Genomic DNA, 23,484 nt, shown 5'->3' with positions numbered 1-23,484 from the left:
ATACAAATACTAGTTTGATTTGATGAAGACTTTAGATGAGGTTCATTAATTGTGATTTAGTATTATGTGAAAACTACCTGTGCCACGTAGCGTGTGTTAGTTAATTGAAGCTGACAGTATCAACCTTGGATACATCAGGATTGCATGTTTACCTAATGGTTTACCGGGTTATGGAAACATAATTACTGTATTGACATTAGGAGCTGATGCATTCACTACAGTTATCATGCGATGGCATCACACTGCTCTTATCCCCGGCAAAAACCTCGATAACAATGTGCGCCAGCTGGCCTTGGTAGGGTCGCCTCGAAGCCTCGCCCCCCTTGCCCGCCCTACCATTGCATGTGCCCTCGACTTTGTCATGACCAAGTTAACCTTAGTTCATGAGAACCGGGGATTCATACAGCACTTGGTAACAGTGTGCATGTTCAGAAATGACCCTCCTGGCCAGCAAGCACTAGCCTTTGAAAAGCCACCTGTCCAGCCACAGTGAGTTTGTTATGAATAAGATTTTTGATGTAGTTTGGTATTGTTGTGGTTTTAGGTTAGGTCAAGTTGAAGTACGCTTGGGTAAGGTTGGGTTCACGTAAGGTTAATGGGATTAGAATTATACACGAGATAAGAGTTAGTGATCACATGAGGGTAAGGGTTAAGGTTCTCTTATAATAGTTTGATCCAGGTTAGTTTAAGTACAGAATTTGTAAGGCTTAGTGCCCTTAGGATGTTCAACAGGTTATATATATATATATTATGTGTGTGTGTGTGTGTGTGTGTGTGTGTGTGTGTGTGTATTAGAAGTGAAGCACTACGTTGTTCCGAGGTTTTTCTGCTGGCATACTAGTTTTAACTTGACCAGTCATGTTAGGAGCGAGGGCAGATGGCCAGTGAGAGTAGTTGGGACTAGAGTGTGACTGCCAGGCGAGCGTTTTGCTTTGACTCGGTCATTATAGATTTTTTTTTTTCGCCCTCCGTCACCCTGAGGCAGCGACGTCCTTGTATCAGGGAGGTGCAGGTCCAGCCTTGTGGACGAGATTTCTGTGTCTCACACCGTTGTGTGTGTTGCAGCGCCACCTGGTCAGTCTTACTTTATACATTTCTTTCTTCAAAAACCCAGAAAGATTAAAGTTTTACAATTCAGTAAAGCATCTGGGCAGAGCATGGAAGAATTTCCTTGCAGAAATAACCTCATAACTTAGTGAAGGCAGTGTTTATGAACCTGTAAGGATTCTGGTTTTTATAAGACTTTTATTTTCATTAGAAGGACAACTGGCTCAGCCTGCCTCCTCCCTCGCCCTCAACTGGAACACAGTCATAATTCAGCCGAAGTTTCAAATGGTGTATTAAAATTCCTGTAGTTAGGTAATGTCAGAGTTCAGAGATATGTCAGGATGAGACGCATTTATACCTTATGAACAGTGACTGGAGGTACAGATAACCAAACAGAAATTGGTTGGAAATTACATACATTATGTATTTAATCACAATGTTCCTGAAAACTCGCCACGAGATATACCCGAGACTCGAAGCGAATCAATTTTGGAAGAATCAATACGGCAGCGACTCTGTGTTAGCCCTGCATCTTCATTTGTTTCCATCCTGTTTGGGTGCGCTTGTATTCCCGCTGTCTCAGCGGGTTGAATGTCAAATGTTTAAATGTCATGTTTGCACGTGTACCAACAGGAGGCGATGTAGGGCGTACACCACAAGCAAAGGTCATATTCAGTAACGTTCGCTGTCTTGTCTTATAACATTGGTCAGCTTGACACTATATGTTATGGTAATGACAAGTGTGGATCTTACAACGAAGTGTGTCATGCTAAAGGAGCTTCATCTACTTAACGTACCACTATTGCGCAGTTGCCCTGCTGTCTCTCTCTCTCTCTCTCTCTCTCTCTCTCTCTCTCTCTCTCTCTCTCTCTCTCTCTCTCTCTCTCTCTACACAGATGCATACACACATCACAACACTTTAGCATCTAAAGACCCGTGCTTCCAACCGCTGGACGTGGCCAGCTTCCTGAATGCTACAGGGGCCTCGTTATATATATATATATATATATATATATATATATATATATATATATATATATATATATATATATATATATATGAGTACAATTTACTGTTTGTGATGTTCGTATTGTCCCGTCTCCTGATCTTGTGTACATGTATCATTTCTTTATACCTGAGTACACACACACACACATTAGCCAAAGCCAAGTACCCATTTTTCGACCAGCCTCGAATGGAGGATGAATCCCTGGGTTGGTCGAATGTAATGCACAGGATTCGAACTTGTGTGGGTCCTTCTCGGGACGGTCTGTGGTGTTTCATGGTCAGTGTGTGTGTGTGCGTGTCACTTCCAAATATCTTTGTTATATTTGCCTTGCACGATGATGATGATGTGTCATCGATACATTGTGCTCCTGAATTAGTTAATGGAATAGATATTCTTCTTTGGTAAAATTTGAAATGATTTCTTACAAGCTGTAATAGACGAGGAGGGAGACCACTTAAGGTGGTCATGATGTTGCTAATATTCAGTACAATTGGTTGTCATAATCTCCGTTTTCTGTATAGCCTGAATGAACTCTGATATTGATGGTTAGAAAAACAAGGACTCATGAAAGATTCGATTTTGATGAAATTATATGACTTTACATTATATTCATTTATGACATCCCAGCCATGTTGAACTTTGTTATACATTTCTTTTGAAACAACCAGGAAAACAAGCAAATGGACTGTTGGTGAGGTTGTGGTTCAATGCTGGAGTGTGATTGGTTATGTTTTAAACATCCGTTGTTCGCAGCTGCTACCACAAACAGAAAACGTGTTTGAACAAAGTATTTCATTTTTTTCTCTTTTCGTCCCTAGTAAAGCGTATTTATCTTAAGTTTCCCTAAATGTGTGCAATTCTCCCCAGACGATTAGTGACGTGGGTCGACGTGCTCAGGTGTGAGCAGTCATTCGTGTGGATGTCTCTGCTGGTGTGTGGGTGTGCGAGGATGTTTTGCTCGTCGTGGTGGAACACTTCACAATGCTATCAGAGGCCACCACCCAGCCACCTCCGTCTGTGGTTATGTCGGCCAGACATGCCATGCAGTGTGAAGGTCATTCCAGCCACGCCCTGTGAGCCCTCCCCTGCCTGCCTGCATGCATGCATGCCACGCTGGTGTTACCAACACTGCCAACACCTATCACCAGTATCCAGAATATTAACACCATCACCGTCACTCCCTACACTAACACTGCCAACGTGCACGCGGCCAACACCCTTTCAGTGAACCGACGCGACCCACATTACCAACGTATGTATCACTAACTCCTACACAAACATCATGCACGGTGACAACATATCTACCCTTCCAACACCCACACGGGCAGGCATTGTCCACGCTGCCCACACCACTCCCCTCCTCCCAACATCCATACCAGTAACTCTTGTACTACCATCACATAGGCACTACCAAAACTGGCAGTGCCAACGCTATAGGACACACACAGACACACACACACACACTCCAACAAAACTACAGATCCATTATCCGGATTTTTTTCCTCTGTGGTAGAACGAACGAAGATAATACTAGATTCTTTAGTGAATATGTGTCTAAATACCAGGGTCATGAACTGTGTGAGCAAGGCGGCACACCCATGGAGGAAAAAAATGGACAGTATATATATCTGCGAGATAACATCACTGGTCTTGTGTTGAAGCGATGTTGCCTTGCAGGGCATCAAACAGCTGTTTGTGTTGCTGTCCGGATCCAACACTCTGCCCGCCACTGGGCGACCTGGCCTGAGTATATTATGCACGGAAGACGTGTGAAGCGCCGTGTATACACAGATGAATCACCGCAGTTAAATAATGTGCTTGAGAGATAACGTGGAGCCACACTCACCTCACTGATGTGGACTTTCACTGATACATTCGCACAGTAGGTAAAGCAATGCAGGTTAGCCACACGTCCGTAGTAATACTCTAGTAACTACAGAGGAAGTACCCGATGCGCACACGTCTGTCTGGAAGTCCTACATCATATTGATGCTTTTATCAAATATATATATATATATATATATATATATATATATATATATATATATATATATATATATATATATATATATATATTTATTTATTTATTTATTTATTTATTTATTTATTTTTTATTTTTTATTTTATTTTTTTTGCTTTGTCGCTGTCTCCCGCGTTTGCGAGGTAGCGCAAGGAAACAGACGAAAGAAATGGCACAACCCACCCCCATACACAATGTACACACACACACGCCCACACACGCAAATATACATACCTATACATCTCAATGTACACATATATATACACACACAGACACATACATATATACCCATGCACACAATTCACACTGTCTGCCCCTATTCATCCCCATCGCCACCTCGCCACACATGGAATACCATCCCCCTCCCCCCTCATGTGTGCGAGGTAGCACTAGGAAAAGACAACAAAGGCCCCATATATATATATATATATATATATATATATATATATATATATATATATATATATATATATATGGCCTTTTTTGACTTTCTAATTGTTTTAAGGCTGGGGTGGCCACTGGTAGTGAAAACGGCCTTCAGAGGCCAACTTGCAGCAGTTTCTTCTTTCCGTTGGAGGCCATGGCCGGCTTTTAATTGAAATATAAAAGATTATGAAGGATGAAAAGAAAAGGTAAGGGAGAGTTTTTAAGAAGTTTGGAAGAAGTGAAAAACCTGTTTTTTAAAATGTGTCAGGTCATAGTTAATGGGGAAGACATGAGAAGGTAGAGAGTTTCAAGGTTTTGAGTTGTAGGCCAACGGCCACACAGTAGTCATGTGACGCAGCAGCTTGCCGAGTATCGCGTGGTCTAACTGCTGGTGGGGGGCACACAAGCAGCCAGCTCTTGGGAGGAAAAACTAAAGTAGTACGTGTAGAAGAGGGAAAGTTAACCAACATTGTGATGTAGGGCAAGGGGGTCAAGTTTGAAACTTAGCTTGGGACAGTTTATGATTTGAATTGCTTTCGACTCAACTGTTTAAGTAAGGATGCAGAGCTAGAACCACCCCAGATGTGAGAACAGTATTCCGTACAACTACAATTGAATCCTTTATATAAACAGAGCAACTGTTCAGAAGAAAAGAAATTTCGACAGCTAGACAGGACTCCCAGATTTTGAAAGGTAGACTTACTTATTTCCCTAATGTGGGATTTTCAAGGGAGTAAATGTTGCAGTAATACCATATATTCAGTGCGTCAAAGCAGAGACGATACGTGTGAGGAGTTTTCGATTGAGAGATGGGAAGAAACTGGGTCTTGGAGGCATTAAACTTGACTAGATTTCGTCTTCCCTACTGATAAATTCTGTTTCAAGTCTGACTTCATTGAGTGGTACTCTTGAGTCCAGCTCGATCCTAGGGTACCTTCATTATTATTTGAAGTTTCTAGGTCGCCAATTTTGAATGAGTGAACTTTGTGCAATCTATAAGGATGGGGGTACCCACTCTGTACTGCATTGCTCCACTTCGCTCTTTCCCATGCGCATCTCACATATTCAAGCCCCGAGTCCTCAAATGCATCTTTCACCTCATTCTTCTAGCTTCTTGGCTTCCCCCTTCTTCTCCTCTTCCTCCTTTTTTCTCTCTCCTTCTTCTTCTTATTATTATTATTATCAGTATCATTATTATTATTATTATTATTATTTTTTTTTTTCTTTTTTTTTTTTTGCTTTGTCGCTGTCTCCCGTGTTTGCGAGGTAGCGCAAGGAAACAGACGAAAGAAATGGCCCAACCCACCCCCATACACATGTATATACATACGTCCACACACGCAAATATACATACCTACACAGCTTTCCATGGTTTACCCCAGACGCTTCACATGCCCCGATTCAATCCACTGATAGCACGTCAACCCCGGTATACCACATCGCTCCAATTCACTCTATTCCTTGCCCTCCTTTCACCCTCCTGCATGTTCAGGCCCCGATCACACAAAATCTTTTTCACTCCATCTTTCCACCTCCAATTTGGTCTCCCTCTTCTCCTCGTTCCCTCCACCTCCGACACATATATCCTCTTGGTCAATCTTTCCTCACTCATTCTCTCCATGTGCCCAAACCATTTCAAAACACCCTCTTCTGCTCTCTCAACCACGCTCTTTTTATTTCCACACATCTCTCTTACCCTTACGTTACTTACTCGATCAAACCACCTCACACCACACACTGTCCTCATACATCTCATTTCCAGCACATCCATCCTCCTGCGCACAACTCTATCCATAGCCCACGCCTCGCAACAATACAACATTGTTGGAACCACTATTCCTTCAAACATACCCATTTTTGCTTTCCGAGATAATGTTCTCGACTTCCACACATTCTTCAAGGCTCCCAGAATTTTCGCCCCCTCCCCCACCCTATGATCCACTTCCGCTTCCATGGTTCCATCCGCTGCCAGCTCCACTCCCAGATATCTAAAACACTTCACTTCCTCCAGTTTTTCTCCATTCAAACTCAACTCCCAATTGACTTGACCCTCAACCCTACTGTACCTAATAACCTTGCTCTTATTCACATTTACTCTTAACTTTCTTCTTTCACACACTTTACCAAACTCAGTCACCAGCTTCTGCAGTTTCTCACATGAATCAGCCACCAGCGCTGTATCATCAGCGAACAACAACTGACTCACTTCCCAAGCTCTCTCATCCCCAACAGACTTCATACTTGCCCCTCTTTCCAAAACTCTTGCATTTACCTCCCTAACAACCCCATCCATAAACAAATTAAACAACCATGGAGACATCACACACCCCTGCCGCAAACCTACATTCACTGAGAACCAATCACTTTCCTCTCTTCCTACACGTACACATGCCTTACATCCTCGATAAAAACTTTTCACTGCTTCTAACAACTTGCCTCCCACACCATATATTCTTAATACCTTCCACAGAGCATCTCTATCAACTCTATCATATGCCTTCTCCAGATCCATAAATGCTACATAAAAGCAAATGGATTTGTATTATTATTATTATTATTATTATTTTTTTTTTTTTTTTTTTTTTTTTTTTTATACTTTGTCGCTGTCTCCCGCGTTTGCGAGGTAGCGCAAGGAAACAGACGAAAGAAATGGCCCAACCCCCCCCCCCCCCCCCCCGTACACATGTACATACACACGTCCACACACGCAAATATACATACCTATTAAGTCCAGTAAAGAATTGGTAATTTAACTTAAATGTGTGAACCTTTGTTGTTGCATTCTTTGTCTTCAAGTATGATAATGACATGATAAAAGTTCTCTTTTCCTTTAAGAACCAAAGTTCTTAAAGATGATCAAACGTATTCGATGTAATTGTAGGCCTAATGGCGTATATGAAAACAATATACGTATATATCCGTTCTGAAGTATCGTTAATATTACATAGATGTGATTTACTGGAAGAATGAAAACTATAATCAAAAGGTTACTTAGTACTGTTGCTACTTAATCGACAAGATGCTACTTAATACCACGCGACCGTTATTTAAGGCTTCTGAGGTGCCAGCAGCAATCTTCTAACGGTGACTGTCTCATGGGTAGTGTAGATTTTCATGGCCAATTTTCACAGTTATACAAGTTAAGGCTGAATCATGAACGCGTGAGAATTTGTCAGAAATATGCGGTAACCTGAAACGCGTCGGCCATGGCATCCAGAGCGGATACAGAGTAATGGATTTGGAAGTGTGTGGTAAGAGATATCCGAGGGTATATGTGGTGAGCACGGCGCCCCATAACTTGGCGAGAAATGCAACGCTTGCTTAGGCCTCATCACTTTTAGTGTGGTGGAAATGTGCCTGTTCCTGGAGCTGAATTGGCTATGGCGACATCCTCTCATACCCATATGGCTACTTTTGCGATGTCATTGCTTGACAAATGTCGACCTCTCACATAGACTGCTGTTCTCTCCTGCATAGTAACGTGGATTAATTGCTAGCTGATAGTTTAGCTGTCAAATTAAGTGTGGAGGGATTTTATAAGATATTTATATCTTGTTCACGGGTAAATAGATGTTGCATGCTGGATGAGAAGGATGAAGCGAGCTTGTGTATTTGATCGTGAAGTGCAGCAAGATTCCGACGCAAACCTCAGCACTGCTCCGATATTCAAAGATCTGCTCACAGAGAATATATCCTCCAGCAACATGGAGTATCTTCCATCTCCTCCTGACTTATTAACTCGCCCACAAGAAACATGCGGTGTGTGACACACGTTAAAAGAATTACATAGGAAAGCTGTATCAACAGTAGCATCAAGCAACACCGTCATCATCATCAGTAACTGGTGCAGATAACGCCACGCACCATCAGCCGCAGATTACATGGCTTTCAACAAAAGGAGCCAGCCAGTAGCAACACCAACCCCCAGGTAATCAGGTTAATACACCTCTCCACAACAACACTCCTTCATAATGTTTACGAATGTATATTATTTACATAACGCCTACATGTTTATCTCACACTGAGAGTTACATAGAAGGCATTTGGGTTTAATGATCTGTTTTTAAAGCGAGACGACATATTCGTCAGAGTCCAATGTTGTGCCTCCCTAAAAAGGTTAAGGGGGAGGGGGCGGGGGGTGGCTAAGGAGCAGAGCTTGCCAAACTGACATTGGTGACTTGGCGTTGAAGTAGATGAATTAGACTGGTAGTTTCACCTTCTGGAATATTTTCTGTGACCATTCATTCAAAATGTCAAAGACAGGGAAGTACTAATATGTCTTGTAGAATGTGTGGAGCCACGGAATTTTTTCTTTTCCCGGCATGCAGGCTATAGCTGTTCCGCTAATTTCCTCTTTATTCGAAAAGAGATTTTGTGCATACTGTACAGTACAGGAATTAGAGGTTGGTTGTTGGTTATGCCGAGGTCGCTGATGATCAGCATCGGTGGTTTGTGTCAATGTTGCTGCGAAGTCGTAGGTGGTTACTGTATGTGAGGGCGCAGAGGTCCTTTTTAGGCGAGATCGTGGGTGATGTTCTGCAGAGGTCGCAATGCCCTTGTGCGGTGAGTTTGCACGTGAATTAGAACCATCCAGTCTCACCAGGATTTTCAGCGTTAGTGTTAGTATGATGAAGGTCTTGCCTACGTCAAGGGAAATTAAAGGAGAATTGTAACATTATATAATATAAAAGATAAGGACGATAACTGCTGGTAAAGAACACGGATGATAAATTACAGTACTGGAAACATATAAAAGACCGACTGACTCGATAGACTTTAAGAGCCAACGAACGCAGTCGTGGGAGTGAACACGGGATTTTCCAGCTTATAGTTATGAGCCTAATTATATTACTGGTTGGTAGTGAAGGGGTACTAGAGTGTTTTTTTGTTATGGTAACTAAAACTGGTTTTAATCTGTCAGGTGAATTGTGTCACATGATAATTTAACTCACAACAAACTGGAGATGTATGAGGTAGAACATTCATTGTTCGTATTAGGCTGATATAAAGATTTCAATTGTTGCATTATATATATATATATATATATATATATATATATATATATATATATATATATATATATATATATATATATATGTGTGTGTATATATATATATATATATATATATATATATATATATATATATATATATATATATATATATATATGCATTAAGTATACATATATCATACTCATGAACCAGCAGGGAGAAATAAAGGGCAGCTTGTTGTAATACATGCTCACTTGCCCACCCGCACTCTCACCACAAAAATGCACACAGCATTGCACTTGTGACTATAGGTCCCGGCCAGTGGACGTGGCCAGCATCCTGAGCGCTACGGGAGAGAGAGAGAGAGAGAGAGAGAGAGAGAGAGAGAGAGAGAGAGAGAGAGAGAGAGAGAGTCCTGAGGCAGGAATTGAAGAGTATCGGAGATCTGAGGAGCCCTTTTTTTTCATGCTCTTCACTTTTCCTGCCATCCGACATAGCCATGATTAAGGCATGTTTTTGTCGTTATGTCAACTGCTATGAGGGAAGAAAAGGTTAATTGAACCTCAGATAAAAGGCACGGAAGATAATCGGTCATATTTGCGGCAGGAGCTCAAGGATCATGTCTTAATTTCTTAGGAGGCAGCGACAGCCACGTTCTTCATAATTTTTAAAATCTTTACAAAGGTACAAAGATTCGATCACCCTTCCTGAACAGAGTGATTACATAGATCAGCAAGGAGTAGAGACCTAACTGCCTACTGTATTCCGGGCATTTGACACCCCCCCCCCCACTTCGACGTAGTGAATAAGCAAACGTCACTGGCACTCAAGATCTGCAAGGAAAACTTCGAGCAGAATGAGTTAAAGTGTCTGTTCCATAGATGATAATCTTACACTTATCACAGAAGATCTGCTGAGGAGGTGACGACGACACCTGGGTAGGTTGGGGGGAAGAACCAGCAAGTTTAGCAACTGTGTCTTGGATGGAGAAGATTATACGGGGAAACTCAACACCGTCCCCTCTACATTCGATCCCATTATTTGGAATCAGACTGCAAACTTAGACATGAAATTAAGTCTCGCACCCAACGCAGCTGTAGGTCAGCATTATCAATTGCTTTAAAGAGGAAAATATTGATTTGGATGTGTTTATGTTTGTAGTAAGACTTTTGAGGCCAGCTATCTTTCCTGGCAAATCACGTCATAAGGGACTGCTCCCTCATATGAAATGGTCTGATTCATTTGTCTGATCCAACTTCGCACGTCCATGCTCAGTAATCTCTTAAATCCACCAGCGTGTTAGTAGGTTCAGAGTATTCGACCTATGGGACTGCTTCAGTCTTTTGACGTAGTCGATTTACAGAAGTCCCATTGGAATTCGAAAACGTCGAGATCTCGGAAAGATTCTTGGAGCTTGCAATCTTGGAATCAAGATATTTGGCAAACTGTACTTCAGTCAAAGGTAGGAGTGGCAGTGAGATCTCCTTTTGACCCTGCATAACCGGATTGTGTCATGGAAAGCAAAGGTACTCCAAGATCCAGCTGGGAGACTTAAATCGTTTTGGTGATATGTCGTTTGACATGGATGATTAGGTGCTGTCATCAACAGTGAAGAATATTTTAGGTATCTTAAAAATGGTATTTCTTGAATTTGTGTAAATTTAGGGAAAGATAGTGTCGAGTAACAATATTCCCCTCCAAGATGTCCAAAAACAGAGAAAAGCGCATTTATGACACATGTCTACGAAAGACCACAGCCTTGGGAAGATGATTGAATTTTAACTGTGAGTGACCCTTGATTAAGATATAAATTGTGTCATAAATATAAATCAGTGAGGAGCTTCCAGGAACTGCTTACACTGGACTTGCCAAGAAACAAACAATTAGATTGCATTTCTTTTAAACTATAGCATATTCCTAATCATATAACCCAAAGAATTCCAAAGTTCGTAACACAGTCATGAAAGACTAACCCAAGATGATAAACTGCCCATGAAAACCTTCATTTAGCTTATATTTCGGATGCCCTACAAACGATTACAAACTTCTGAGAAACATGGAATATATTGTCAAACACTTAAGTTAGCATGTGCATTTCCTCTCTTTCAAGAATGGGGCCTCAAGAAAGCCACATTATGAATAATGACGTTTCTTCCGCCAGATGCATCTGGATTACAAGACTATCGTTATCTCCATATTACCTCTGAAGGCATTTTGCAATTGGTATCAAGGTGGGAACATCCAGAGTGTTATCTTTGAATTATTTTTGTGTAAGCAGATTTTGATAATTGTTTATTTCATGTTCGAGTGTTTGGATCTGACGTTTCAGTAGTTGGACTCAATTTCATATTTGTTTGCATTACAAATTACACAGATCAGATCAAATTTACATAGATGTTGAGTTATATATACCCTTTTACATGGTTTACAGGGCATCGTAAGAGATTACACCGCATGTGAAAAGTTACTTTGGCGAGGATGTACCACTAGGAGCATAAGCTAGTGAATGAACTTTTTACCCTAAAGGAATTTAGGTTTTCCTCATACTGGAAATTGTGCATCATTGGGATGCAGGAGCCATTAGAGAGAGGTTTTGGGAACCCCAGGATCCTTTCATAGAAACTGGTCCTGGGATGAATGTTAATAAATACTCGTTCACCAGTTTGCTCAAGTGATGAGAAAGATGTCAGTCACTCTGTGGGAATATGTTCTCACAGATGTGCCGTTTCAATAAATGGTAACTTCTTGTTTCTTGTAGCTTTGCTGCCTCACTCGTAGGAAATGTTACTGCTAGTCTCGAGTCTGAATGGTCCGTTGTTCGACAAGGTTAAATAATTTACCCCTTCCCGTAATGTTCTGTACATATTCAAGCATTTGATATTTTTTTCTTTTGTAGAGGGTGGGTGATAAATTTTTTTTAAGAGGGCAACAGCTCGCCCATTTAACATGTAGATGTAGGACTGGGAAACTGTATTCTAGGATTAGGCGAAAAATGGTTCTTGGAATAATATATACAACCTTCCAAATAGTGTTAAGCTCACCATAGGGAAAGTTGAGAAGTGTGATTAAAAAAGCTTAAATAAGTTGATATAAGTTCTAGTTATGTGCATTTGTATGGGCAGGGGAAATGTAGGTTAGTTCAGGAGTAGGTGTTTGGTGTTTTCACCGTAAAAATTGTATCCTGAGCTGGATGGGTATGAAGATATGTTGAATCAGTGTCTGTAGGTGCATTTACCCTGAGATGAGGACTGACCACTCTGGATGGTTATGGAAGCTGGCGCCTTATTTGAGAATTTTCACAGGCGAGGGATATTTAATAAGGTGCTTGGAATCTTCATTATGGAAGTTGTGCCTTGGGTATGAGGGGTCCATTGATACGGTGCATCAAATCTGTCATTGTCATCTTGCTGGGAAACGGGGCGTCATGACAAGAGAGGCTTATGTGATTTTATATAGTACGGAATAAGTTATAGCATAGGGTAATGAGCAGTTTCAATATATATAGTTATCAGGTTATAATCACAAGGGGAAAAGACATACTTAGCAATGATGAAACAGATTATGACCACAGACATGAACTAATTAGTAAATGGAGCTCAGTCTTGCTGAGCACTTGATTGTGCAAATGAGAGGGATTTGGAAAGGATTGGAGTTAGGTAAGTGAGAGTTGACATCACCTAAATACACAGTAGGGGGATACCCGAGGACGCACAAAATGAAAAATTAACACTAAGGAAATAAGTGGATACGGTTTAGCTTACCATCACCATCTGCTGGGAGCCTATGCCTAGTGCATACTAGCTGAGAAAAAGCTTCTCCAAGACTAAACTTGGCACAGGTTCCTCTCAGTAACAGCATGTTCTTGGGTGTATCATTACTGACGCAGGTTGGGTGCGTATTTTCAAGTAGGAGTTCTTATCTTTAGGCAAGTCATTTACATAGATCAAGAAGAGTAATGGGATTTCTCTGGTCACCTCATCCCATTTTGAGAAGGCTCTGACACGTGTCCTTTGTTTCCTTCACATGAAATAATCTGTCCATTGAAGGATCCCCCCCCCCCCCCCACACACACACACACACACACAGTCCTGCATGGTGATCCAACTTCATTACTACCCCCCATGTGGTACAGGGTCAAATGCCTTTTGGCAGCCCAGATATCAGCAATCCATCCAGCCTTCCCTTTATCCTTAGGCAGGGCTCACTCTCATTGAAATCTAAGTTTGTTACACATTACACATGACCTCCTTTCCCTAAACATGCGGTCTCTCATTTAGAAAGTCATCCATTTGCTTTGTAAATATCTTTTCCAGACCACACTCAGCAAAGCCAGTGCCTGTTCTTGGTCTCCTTTTTTTTTTTTTTATAGAAACCTATGACGTGCTTTTTTACCATCTTCACTCTTTGCCTCTCTCCAGCAGTCTTGAATGTGGTGAAATTTCATCAGTGTTTTCTAAAACCTCCTTTCCACTCAGGCTCAGTGGTGGTGAGGCTTTAGTGTCTTCTACTGTGAAAAGCATTTTTAACCTGTTACTCATTTCCTCACATGTTATGCATCATCATATGCAGTTCTTTCATTTGAATGCCATAGCCTGATTAGCTGCTGTTTAACTGACAATTAATTCCTCATAAAGGAAAATTTTGGATTTTCTCCTAACTTGTCCTCGATATTATTCTTAAAGTTTCATTATTCACCCTCTTTTATCATGCTGTACTCATTTCTTACTCTTGAAACCTTGCAAAAGCTGGCCATCTGAAATGTTGCAACCAGGATTTGAATCTATGTGCTGGACCCTTAGCAGCTCGTGAATGCATCATGGTCAGCAACCCTAAACACATCATGGAGGCCAAAAATGGAAACTGTCTTCCCTCTCTTTTTTAACATGCCCTTCATATTTAAGGCTAGAAGTACCAATGCTTATGCTCCTACATTGTGAATTTCAAAGATCTCACCACAATGTGCTGTTCTTAGCTACTGACCCCCATTTTTTGGTCTATGTTACAGTAGAAACCATTCTTGCGTAGTTTCCTTGATGTATCTCGTATTTAGGTTTTGTGTCACCTCTGCTCTTAAGTCTTCTTCATGTACCTCATAGTCACACTTGAACAATACATGATCACTTTTTACAGTTGATGTATATAATTTTCAAATATCCATGCTAGTTTGAGTGAAGATGAGGTCCAGTAATGATAGAGTATTTGAGGACATGTTGGTATAGAAAATCTCCCATAAACACTAAAAATTTGTCTCAGTGACTCCCTGTTACCATTACAATCTAAATTCCTTCCTGTCTATCTCTTTACAGTTTTTATCCCTCATTATCAGTATTTTCTCATCTCTGTGAAGTGCCTGTTTTACTGCTTCCTATATTATCCTCTTTTTTCCTTCATTGTTATTGCTAATGTAAAGTTTAAGTTATGACAATGATGTTAAGAGATGAGGATCCACATGTAAAATTCTTCCCATAATATACAGATAGAAATGACACACACACACACACACACACACACACAAATAATATAGCTAATCAAGAAATTGTGAATAAAAAGAACATGAAAAGTTGAAATAAATTGTGATATAGTAAAAATGTTTTAAGTGATGGTACCCCATGTGTTAATATCCCTCCCCCTCATGCATGCAAACATGATCACGCATATTCATATTTCATTTATTATTTATTATTTTATTGCACTTTGTCACTGTCTCCTGTGGTAGCGAGGTAGTGAAAAAAGAGACGAAAGAATGGCCCAACCCACCCACATACACATTTATATACATAAATACCCACACACGCACATATACATACCTATACATTGCAATGTATACATACATATACATACACAGACATATAAGTGTATACACATGTACATATTCATACATGCTGCCTTCATCCATTCCCGCTGCCACCCTGCCACACATGAAATGGCACCCCCCTCTCCCCACGTGAGCGTGAGGTAGCACTAGGAAAAGACATCAAAGGCCATATTCATTCACATTCAGTCTCTAGCTGTCATTTGTAATGCACCAAAACCACAGTTCCCTTTCCACGTCCAGGCCTCACAAAACTTTCCATAGTTTAACCCAGACGCTTCACATGCCTTGGTTCAATCTACTGACAGCACGTCGACCCCAGTATACCACACCGTTCCAATTCACTCTGTTCCTTGCACGCCTTTCACCCTCCTGTTTATTCAGGCCCCGATCGCTCAAAATCTTTTTCACTCCATCATTCCACCTCCACTTTGGTCTCCCACTTCTTGTTCCCTCCACCTTTGACACATATATCCTCTTTGTCAATCTTTCCTCACTCATTCTCTCCATGTGACCAAACCATTTCAATACACCCTCTTTTGCTCTCTCATCCACACTCTTATAATTACCACACATCTCTATTACCCTTTCATTACTTACTCGATCAAACCACCTCACACCACATATTGTCCTCAAACATCTCATTTCCAACACATCCACCCTCCTCCGCACAGCCCTATCTATAGCCCATGCCTCACAATCATATAACATTGTTGGAACCACTATTCCTTCAAACATACCCATTTTTGCTCCGAGATAACTTTCTCACCTTCCACACATTCTTCAACGCTCCCAGAACCTTCACCCCGTCCCCCACCCTGTGACTCGCTTCCACTTCCATGGTTCCATCCGTTGCTAAATCCACTCCCAGATATCTAAAACACTTCACTTCCTCCAGTTTTTCTCCATTCAAACTTACCTCCCTATTTACTTTTCCCTCAACCCTACTGAACCTAATAACCTTGCTCTTATTCACCTTTACTCTCAGTTTCTTCTTTCATACACTTTATCAAACTTAGTCACCAGCTTCTGCAGTTTCTCACACGAATCACCTGTATCATCAGCGAACAACAACTGACTCACTTCCCATGCCCTCTCATCCACAACAGACTGCATACTTGCCTCTCTCCATAACTCTTGCATTCACCTGCCTAACAACCCCATCCATAAACAAATTAAGCAACCATGGAGACATCACGCACCCCTGCCACAAACTGACATTCATTGGGAACCAATCACTTTCCTCTCTTCCTACTCGTACACATGCCTTACATCCTTGATAAAAACTTTTCACTGCTTCTAGCAACTTACCTCCCACACCATATACTCTTCATACCTTCCACAGAGCATCTCTGTCAACTCTGTCATATGCCTTCTCCAGATCCATAAGTGCTACACACAAATCCATCTGTTTTTCTAAGTATTTCTCATATACATTCTTCAAAGCAAACACCTGATCCACACATCCTCTACCACTTCTGAAACCACACTGCTCTTCCCCAACTTGATGCTCTGTACATGCCTTGACCCTCTCAGTCAATACCCTCCCATTAATTTCCCAGGAATACTCAACAAACTCATACCTCTGTAATTTGAACACTCACTTTTATCCCCTTGGCCTTTATACAGTGGCACTATGCATGCATTCCACCAAACCTGAGGCACTTTAACCTGAACCATACATACATTCAATATCCTCACCAACCAGTCAACAACACAATCACCCCGTTTTTTAATAAATTCCACAGCAGCACCATCCAAACCCACCGCTTTGCCAGCTTTCATCTTCTGCAAAGCTTTCACTACCTCTTCTCTGTTTACCAAGTCACTCTCCCTGACCCTCACTTCACACACCACCTCGACCAAAACACCCTACATCTGCCTCTCTATTATCAAACACATTCAACAAACCTTCAAAATACTTCATATTCATAAAATTTATAATCATTTTTGGTCTTATGGGACCAAACCCTCATTCCAAGCTCAGATGCATGTAGCACAAAATCATGTTGATTACATGCATGAGTTTTTTGCTTTCATCTTCTGTTACTTGGTCTATTCATAGAATGGCATAGTACTGTATTTCCTTTTTTAACATGTTATGTTTTTCCCATCTCTCTTGTATTATGAGTGTAGATATAAGAACATGATATAAAGCTAATTTGTCCACATTAAGTTTATGAAAAAATGAATTCATTTTACAATAGAGGCTCCTAGCTTGGATTAAACTCCTCAAGGTAGATTTCAGAAGAAAAATCCAAGAGATTTTTAGCTCACCTTGTAAAACAGAACTGATTGTAGTTGTTAGCAAAGGCATGAGAAGCATAATACAGTTATTAGGGGTAAAAAAAATCAATGTGAATTTTACATTGCATTAAATCCACTCTTAAGGTACCGAAATATACATTGTCCATATGTTTAAATTCCTTCTTATCTGTTGTAGTAGTTTTATTTACCTCTGTAAATAAAACTACTGTTACTTGGTCCATTCATAGAATGGCATAGTACTGTATTTCCTTTTTTAACATGTTATGTTTTTCCCATTTCTCTTGTATAATGAGTGTAGATATAAGAACATGATATAAAGCTAATTTGTCCACATTAAGTTAATGAAAAAATGAATTCAGTTTACAATAGAGGCTCCTAGCTTGGATTAAACTCCTCAAGGTAGGTTTCAGAAGAAAAATCCAAGAGATTTTTAGCTCACCTTGTAAAACAGAACTGATTGTAGTTGTTAGTAAAGGCTTGAGAAGCATAATACAGTTATTAGGGGTAAAAAAAATCAATATGAATTTTACATTGCATTAAATCCACTCTTAAGGTACAGAAATATATGTCCATATGTTTAACTTCCTTCGTATCTGTTGTAGTAGTTTTATTTACCTCTGTATTAATTTATAGATCAGTACATTTCATTAAGGTAGATTAGATACTTTTAAATGAAATATTATCAGCTTTGCTTGCAAAATATCTAGAAATCATAGTGGTAATGATATAGAATACCAAGATGCTGTGTATGTGAGGCTTCCGTAATTAACATCATTTCACTCAATCTTTACTCAACTGAAAAATAGAGGAAGACAGCTGCATTCCTTGAGTCCCTTTCAAGAACTGCTTACTGTTTAAGACCCTTAGAAAATGATAAGATAGCTTTAACCGGTGCTCATTTACAAGTGATAATATAAGACATTTTTGTTTTTATTTACTCCAATTTTATTCATAGTACTTGTGGTTACTTTATGGAAAGACTATGATCAAGTAGGCAGTGATCTGATTAAAATTTATGAACAAATATTTGAGCAAATCATCATTCATAGATATATCTCTGAGATTTGCAGATCACTTTGTGTTAAGGAGCCACATACTAGCTCACTACTGGACATTACTTCTAAGTGGGTAATGTATCTAATGATATTTTCCTTGGATAACATTTTCATTGATGTGTTACATTTTAGAAATATAATATTACTGGACACATAATTGCTAAGAAATCATCAACAGCACACAGCTATTTAATCTCAATTCATTTTTCTTGTCTTAACAGCACTAACAAAATGTGCACTTTCAATCTTTAGCTTCATCATTGTTAACCAGTTCATTTGTGGTGGATAGGAAATTGAGAGGAGCTTCTGTTTCTTGTTTCTCTTTCTTAGACCTGTGGTCGTATATAAAATCAGCTAAGGCTTCTTGCTTCATATAATAATTTCTCTTCAAAACTGGAGCAAAGAAGACCTTGTACCTTGAAAGATATTTTAGTGTTCATTAATTTCATTTTTACATACTCTATACATTATAGATATCAAAATTATTGCATAAGAAATATTTTGATTTAAAGTAACTCTAAAAGTTAACATTCATTATATTTTAATTTAAGAGATTTCCGATTAAAGTTCATAGTCCCTGGTGTTGCTTTAGGAGCAAAAGAAGGGAGCAGATTGTTGAAGGTGGATGTCAATGGCAAGACAAAATTCAAACAAGAATTTGATGGTAAAGAAACAGGTAAAAATTAAATTTACAATGGGAAAAGTGAAAAAGTACTAAAGTGTTCGTAATTAAGATATCATTAAGCTATCAACAGTACTGTTATCAATTGAATCTTATGATTTTTATCTTGAAAGAAGCAGCCTTAAAAAACCATGAGTTTTTCAATTAAGTAAGACATTCAAGAAATCCACCTTGTGATGTACGGTGTCAGGCTCAGAGGCTGAGGAATGTGTTTGCAGCATACGATGAATAAGATATGATTTGGGAGGACAAAAGGAAATATTTTTTAGACACCAGTATGAAAAATATGGATGAAAGAGGATGTTGATGGTGAAATGTAATTGAAATCATATAATTTCATCTGACCCTTTTGCCAAAGCGTTACAGAAGAGTATGAATTATGTTGTTGATCATTGGAAATCACTAACTTTTCATTTAAATGGTTAATGCGGAATAAAGTTTCCCTATGGTTTATCTTTGTTTACAGTGGTGTAAAATGTATCTCTACTGAAAACAGAGTTCTGGTTTCCCAGTTCATCAAAGATAATATCAGCTTGTATGAGAACAATTCTCAGAGGATAAAAGTCAAGCTATATTTATATCCACTCTCCAAACTTCTTGTAACAAAAATAAAGTACCTCTGGAATAGGAAACAGAGTCCCTGTTTCCTGTTGTCTACAAACACATTACTTCCAGTAAATATTCAACTGAACAAGATATAAATAGTGTCCCATGCAGTTCTTTAGAATGTATATTTATTATTTTTATATGTAACCTCTCTTGGGATTCTTTACTGAAATGCTGATGTGCATATACAGAATTATGAGCAAAGGACCATGCAGTAGTATACTCTGCCCTTCAGCAGCCTGTCGAATAGGTTTGGGATCCGTGTCAGCATATCTGATTCCTGTAAAAGGTGCATAGCTGTGCTAGGACTCCTTATTTTTGCTTATTCTATCTGCTTTTTTGACTTAATACCATTTACAAAAGTGTGAAAATCTTTGTTTATGCTTTAGTGTATATATGTTTATAGTTTTTCATGCAACAAAGATCCACTTTTAAATTGTGCAGTTCATCAGAAATACTTCCCTTGTGTGAAAATCAAATCACATTTTCTTCTCCCTATACAGAATATCCCAATATGTTATTGAAGAAAATATCCAAATAAGTTATAGACTTTCCTCTATATTGGTGTGTGAGGGTGTTGAGTGCATGAATGCACCTTTTTTATGTTAGTATATGAAGATTGTTGGTTTTTTCAGATGTGATTGTGTTCTACATACACTTTAACACATTATGCACTCTTGTGTTTTTTCATGTAATTTCCCTGTTTCCATACATATTTAAATTTTTTTGCATGTATATATTTTTCATGAATTGTATGGATTATTTACATAATAACACAGAACATTATTTACATGAATAAAATATAAACAATTAATACTGGAGGCATTGTTTCTTTTACTCTAAATATTATGTACTACAACAGTGGGTGCATAATTATGGCTTCCCACCATGATGATTCAATTACTTTCTAATGATTTATGGGAGTCTGTGATGCCTGATATTTTTCCGGCTTTGTTGTGAGGTTGCTAATGACATCTATGGAAGAGAGTTGAAATCATACATCGGTTGGGAATTCTACTGAGACATAGCAGTCCTTTGTTGATTTTTCAAATGAGGTACAGAATAGTGTTAAGGTTAAACATTTCAGTAGAAATAAGCTGTGGAGCAATGTCTATGTTATGTCACTCCAATATTTAGCTTTATAGCAGCATCAGGGTGAAACCATGCCAATTAGTCTCACTCACATGGTGTTTGTGTTATTATCTGACCTTCATTGGTAATTTTTTTGCCAAACTTTCCCCAAAATCCTTTCCATACATACTGAAATTTGTTAATGGAAACATTTATCTGCATTCTGCACAGTATTGATTCATTCATTTGAGATTTCTTTAATACATTCATCTATGTTCTGTATTCATTTTTATTTTCACTTAAGTATTTGGTAAGGTTGACTGAAAATTAATGCCTGGGCATGCATCCTTACTTTATAACATTATGCTTAGGGGAAAATACTTTTGATTTAAGCTTGTTTTATTTATGCTCAAGCTTTCAGGAATGCATCTTAAGGGTAAATCAAGGAATATGTGTATGCACTTTACCCATATCACATAAATGGAAGGGGAGAAAAATGAAATTATAGATTGATATTGCTGGTTATATTATTATTATTATTCTTATTACAGGTGCACCACCAAATTTCCAACAACTGATGGTTCGGCACCACCTTTAGTCCAGACAAAATAATGTGAGGGTACTTGAAATTACCACAGCCACCAGACTAGTTTACTGGGCGGCCATAAGTGTTGTGTTGGGTACGTTTATTTACATTCTTTACACTGCACTTGGTGGTGATACCGCAATTCTGTGTGATTCTTAGCTTGTTTTGCTTGAATTTAACCCTAGCTGTGGCTTCTGAGACATATGAGTGTCAGTCGTGGTGTCAAATGTAAACACCAGTCCATATTGATCCAAGATAAAGTAGAACTGTTGAAAATAAATGGACCGTGGTGTTTTGGTGCGTAAGCTGTGTGACATCTACAGTATTGGTTCATCAACTGTTTATGATATAAAGAAGGAAGGGGAGAAAATATTGAAATTATATGCAGAAAATGATTCCAAGAAGCAAATGACTTTTAGAAAAACAATGAAAGATGGTAAGAGTAATGAGCATGATTGAGTGATGATGAAATGTTTTTTTATTTTACATTCAACATTTGTTTGATTTTAATTTCTAGCAGTCCATGGTATACTTTAGACACATGCAAGGTGCATAATTAGTGGGTTAGAGGTGTGTTGATGGATTATTATTATGTGACCATGATTGGTCCAGCAAAATGGTTAATCCAGCAAGGTTTTGGAACCAAGAGTGCCAGAAAATCGGTGGTGTACCTGTATTATTATTATTATATTCTATCACTCTTTATCTCTGATGCCTGTTCCCAACTGGAACTCCCTCAGTGAGGTGGTCACAGCAACAGAGTCTCCATAACTAGTGAACTCCAGTGCCGCTTCTTAGCCTTTAGTGCTACACCCTTAACAGGCCAATGGCACAGGGCAACTCTAGTGCAGTGTTTGCATAGGCTTCAACTTAACGTTCTTACTGACTTCTTTTACCTAATGTTTCTTCCTAAATGTTCCTACCTACTACTTCTATCAAATGCTCCTACCATTTTGCCACAAGGCAGGGCTAGCCCATACTGCTCACCAAAGGAAAATCTAGAGTTACAAAGAATGAGCTCTGTGAGTTATGTGTTGTCAAGTGTTATGTATAACAAGGAGAGATTGTATGTTTGTGGACAGAATGCTGGTAGTCCACAAGTGGTTGAGGCAGAAAAAAAAGGCAATTAAATAGGTCAAAGGAGTGAAACTGACAACCACTGAAGTGCTGGTTCACTATGCAACCGTCACTAACCCTCCTGATACCCGGGTGGGTAGTATTGTTAATATACCTCCCTGATCGTTGGCTGTCTACCAACTACTAGCTACACATTATTAAAATTATTACTGTATTCACCTACAGGCACCCTTTTATGGGGTTCCTGAAGATTCAAGTTAACACTTCATGCAGAAGGAAATGATGGACTCCACTGGAGAAGCAAGAAAGTCCTTGACAATACTGAAATCTATTCTGTCTGCTGACAGTGATATAGCTTTGCTAAAAGTGACTTCTCATTTGTATGATAACCACATGCATGCAGAGTTAGTAACACCTCTGCTGGACATATATTAAGATAAAATATCTGTAACCATTATACAGCTGTAAATCCTGAACAAAAGAATCCTTGATACTCACCCTATATAAAGGGTAATAGTAGTGGCTAAAGCAGCAGTGAGAAGTGGGAATTTCATTATCAGCTTAGGATACTATCTTTATTCAGTTGGATTATAAGATTGTATCTCTATTTTTATACAGTTCTTTATATTCTTTACTATTTTGTATGAAAATTGTTGCCTTATGGTAAATTCAACAATTGGTAGGTCAGCCTGAAGGTTCTGCATCTGCTTCATTAGAAGCTTTAGCCTTGTATTTTAAGAGTAAAGGCTTCCAAATGTAGACACCTCCAAGGATTCCTACAAAGGTTATAACTGCAAGCTGGGGCACAGTCACCCTGAAAGACAGAAAAACATT

General features: G+C 39.2%; 1 protein-coding gene and 1 long non-coding RNA gene across 2 annotated transcripts in view; one reads left to right on the top strand and one right to left on the bottom strand.

Moving 5' to 3' along the window:
- Positions 1 to 358: 358 nt before the first annotated feature.
- The window catches only part of LOC139751799 (WD repeat domain phosphoinositide-interacting protein 2-like), a 136,514-nt gene continuing 113,388 nt past the window's right edge, over positions 359 to 23,484 (top strand). The window contains exon 1 of the mRNA XM_071667349.1: positions 359 to 489. The gene's annotated coding sequence lies outside the window, so the exon portion shown is untranslated. The remainder of the gene's footprint in view (positions 490 to 23,484) is intronic.
- Positions 17,664 to 23,334, bottom strand: LOC139751800 (uncharacterized). The gene is made up of 2 exons (XR_011713426.1): positions 23,149 to 23,334; positions 17,664 to 19,044 (listed from the first exon to the last, which is right to left on the bottom strand). It is a non-coding gene; the product is annotated as an uncharacterized lncRNA (long non-coding RNA).

This window comes from Panulirus ornatus, chromosome 12, assembly GCF_036320965.1.
Source record: "Panulirus ornatus isolate Po-2019 chromosome 12, ASM3632096v1, whole genome shotgun sequence".
Lineage (NCBI taxonomy): Eukaryota > Metazoa > Arthropoda > Malacostraca > Decapoda > Palinuridae > Panulirus > Panulirus ornatus.
This window is presented reverse-complemented; position numbering and strand designations above follow the sequence as displayed.